At 36.3% G+C, this 3,944-nt stretch overlaps 1 non-coding gene across 1 annotated transcript; it reads left to right on the forward strand.

Annotated features, from left to right (window-relative positions):
* The first annotated feature begins 3,579 nt into the window (after nt 1-3,579).
* TRNAR-UCU (transfer RNA arginine (anticodon UCU)) lies at nt 3,580-3,652 on the forward strand. The gene has a single exon. It is a non-coding gene; the product is annotated as a tRNA-Arg (tRNA).
* Nucleotides 3,653-3,944: the final 292 nt, after the last annotated feature.

Genomic DNA, 3,944 nt, shown 5'->3' on the forward strand with positions numbered 1-3,944 from the left:
GTTTTGTATTATGGAGCTTAGACTTTTTTTTTGTATATACTTTGGTATGGTATAAGGTATGTATAAAAAGAATTATTTCCGCTGCATATATGTCTTGTATGTGAATGTGTATAGGGTGTACGGGAACCCCACAGGGTTGGACCCTTATTCATTATTGTATCATTGGTGTTTTATATGATACAGGGACATGTTAGGTTACTAATTCACCCCTAGGTCCCAATTACCGGGTTCGAGGCATGACACTTTAGGTTGCAACAGTAATAGAAAAGTGAGAGAGAATAAGATGCTTACCTTCTCATGGGGTCTCCTTTTTATAGTGGTGAAGGTAGACTCTCCTTTAGCTTGGGATTTATGAACATGCCATTATATCTTGGAGGGTTAAAGGTAACTCAAGGGTGGTTATGTCAGACATTAATAGCAACTCTCGTAACCGCATCAGGGGTTATGGATAACCTAAAGGTTAATAGTAACTCTTGTAACCGCACCCAGGGGTTATGGATAATCTAAAGACGGTTATGCAAGGCATCAAATGCTATTAAATGCTGGCCTTACAATTGCTCACTTTTATGAGCATACCTATCAACTTTGGGTGTACCAATTTTGGGTCTATTAGTTCCTCCACTCCCAAAAATACTCTCGAATATTTGAAGTAAATTTCCTTTATCTGAGAGAAGTAATTTGAACCAATCCTCAAGCGTTCTAGCTTAATCTAAGCCAACCATATGACTTTCTAGCCCTCCTCAATTACAAAACCTATCATCTTGACCTAAGCTGATTAATGGATAACTTGACTTAAGTCGATCTTAGAAAAATTTGGCTTAATTCGAGCCGAAAATTGGTGATTTGGATTTACCTGAGTCGTTAATTTAACTATTTACCTTAATTAGAGCTGGATGCTATGCTATTTGGCTTAATCCGAGCCGATTTCTAGATCATTCAATTCAATCCAAGACAATGACTATATCCGAGCTGGATGCTTCACTATCTAGCTCAATCGTGGTTGGTTAATACATTATTCGGCTTGATCCGAGTCGATGCCTTCATTACTTGGCTTAGTACAAGCTAATGACTTCACCATTTGACCCAATCCGAGTCAATATCTTCCCTGCTCGACCCAACTGAGGCGATGTCTTCTTTACTCAGCTCAACTTGATTTGATGTCTTTGGTGCCTCATGGGTGGTGCTCATCAGATGGACCATTATTGGTGAGCTATGCTCACTCTGTTGTTACCTTATGAGATGTGCTCATCAGACATGCCATTACGGGTGAGCTGTGCTTACTCCTTTGTGCCTCATGAGTTGTGCTAATCAAATGCTCAAGTTTTTAGGATCTCATGAGATGTGCTCATTAAGTGGGAAAGTCTTTAGGGTCTCATGAGTTGTGCTCATCATATGGGCCATTGCGGGTGAGCCATGCTCACTCCTTTGTGCCTCATGAGGTATGCAAATCAAGTGGGCATGTCTTTAGGGCCTCATGAGCTGTGCTCATCAGATGGACCATTATTGGTGAGTCGTGCTCACTCATTTGTTGCCTTATAAGCTGTGCTCATCAAATGGGCAGGTATTTATGGCCTCATGGGCGGTGCTCATCAAATGTGTCATTATTGGTCTAGGTATGTTGATCTACACCATTAGGATTCGCATCGTTGGGATTTGTGTTATTGGGATTCACACCATTGGGGTTTGCGCACCGCGAGTCTACAGGTTGCTTCCTTCCCTTCCTTAACCGCTTCATCTAGGTCCCTCAGATTTTTCCTTTTCAGATCGGTCCGACTCCTTTTTGTGGTCATGGTCAAGGATAGAAAACCTCTCAAGGGTTTTCACTGATGGCGCGAACTGTTGCTGCCAAAAATCGAATGACTTTTGTAAATCGTCCTTTGACTATGACCACCTAAAAGGAATCGTCCTTGGAGGACTCGGAATGTACTCTGGGGATCACTCTGATGCCTAAGTTAGGAACTGTGGGAGGCTCTAGGTTGCAACAGTAAGAGAAAAGTGAAAGAGAATAAGATGCTTACCTCCTCCTAGGATTTCCTTTTTATAGTGGTGAAGGTAGACTCTCATTCGGGTTGGGATTTATGAACATCCCATTATGTCTTGGGGGTTACGGGTAACTCAAGGGTGGTTATGTAGGACATCAATAACAACTTTTCTAACCGCATTAGGGGTCTTAGATAACCTAAATGCGGTTATGCAAGATATCAAATGCTATTAAATGACAACCTAATAACTGCTTGCCTCTATGAGCACACCTATCAACTTTGGGCGTACCAATTTTGGGTGTATCACTTTTAAAATAAGACCAGAACTTATAAAACTTTAATTTATGCTTCCAAATCTATATCTAAACTATACAAAGAATATGAATCGTATAAATTATTTGTAATTATAAAACACAACTTTTGAATGTATTCTAATTTTATTTTAAATATTTTTCCTTCACTCAATTGTCAAGAACAAAATTAGATTAAAAAACTAAGACTAACCTAATGAACGGATTTTTTTTTAAAATTTAAATTTCATTATATTGAAATAAAATTTCAAATAACTTATAAAAAATATGATAACTATATTTGCAAATCAATTTTATTTGCATATTTAATTTTTCTCAAGCTTTTTGCAAGAATCACCAATTTTATTTGGGGGGGGGGGGGGATACTCTTTGGTAATAGAGAAATATTTATAAGATAGATGTATTGCAAAGTATCTTTTTATTTTTCAAATATATCTTCAAAGGAGCATGTTTTTATTAAAAAAAAAATATAAATTAATTTCTTTAAACAAAGAAGGCAAATTTTTTTTTTTTAAAAATAGACATTAAAAATATTTTGAAAATTACAATGAAATATTTTTTTAATATTTTTCTCTAATTGAGAATAACTTTGGTCCAATTCAATAAAACTTGAAAATTGCTATTTTAATGTGCTTGATAAATCCGAGTTATGGCTCAGTTTAATGCATGAAGAAAAAAGAAATTATATGTTTAATACATGGAACACACACAAAAGAAAAAAAACAGGAGTAATAATAATAATTAGAAGTCCAATCGCGTTGATTCAAGTGGTAAGAGCAGCTTGCGACTTTGGTGATCCAAAGGTCACGAGTTTGATTCTCCTTTGAGAGTTTACCCTGATGAATTACCAGATGTGTATCAATGGGTGGATAACTTTCACCTCTTCGGATTTGCTGCTGCACCTGATTTTAGGTCTCGAATTTGGTGCTGTATCATAGTATTTAAAGTGGCGCAATGGTTTATCAAAAATAATAATAATAATAATAATAACTAGAAGACAGTTCACTAGGGACGCCAAAGATTGAATCATTAATTCATAATTCATTCAAATAATTTTTAAAAAGAGATAATTTATGTAAATAGTTTAATTATGAAATTAAAATATTAACATTTTCTATTTCAAGTTGGGAATATATATCAGATACTCCAAACTCCCGAGACACGTTATAATTGCCGAGTCCTGAAGCCTGAAGGAGGGCCCACACCAGCTATACTTGCGCTAGCTGTCCATTCAGGCCTTACAATGATAGGTATAATTAAAAGCAACCAAGACCAGAGAACAACCGGCGCCCGTGGCCTAATGGATAAGGCGCCTGACTTCTAATCAGGCGATTGTGGGTTCGAGTCCCACCGGGCGTGCAATAATTTTCTTTGGTTATATTATATATTATTCATTTGTCTGAATGTGTTTTCTTTTCCCGTGGGAACAAACATTATAACTGTGAGATAAAATTTGTAGAGAAAAGGGAGTATTTAGATTGCAACATCTTTTAATGTTTTAAAATTTTTTTGTAAGGATTTAGTAGTCAATTTCATGAACAAATAGTATGCTTTAGTGGAACATTTTTTGTGATTGTTTATGCCATTTATAAGCACCTATAAAGGACATGATGTGTGGCCTATATGATTGGTCATGTCATATTGATATGAC

Source organism: Malania oleifera, chromosome 11 (genome assembly GCF_029873635.1).
Source record: "Malania oleifera isolate guangnan ecotype guangnan chromosome 11, ASM2987363v1, whole genome shotgun sequence".
Taxonomy (NCBI): domain Eukaryota; kingdom Viridiplantae; phylum Streptophyta; class Magnoliopsida; order Santalales; family Ximeniaceae; genus Malania; species Malania oleifera.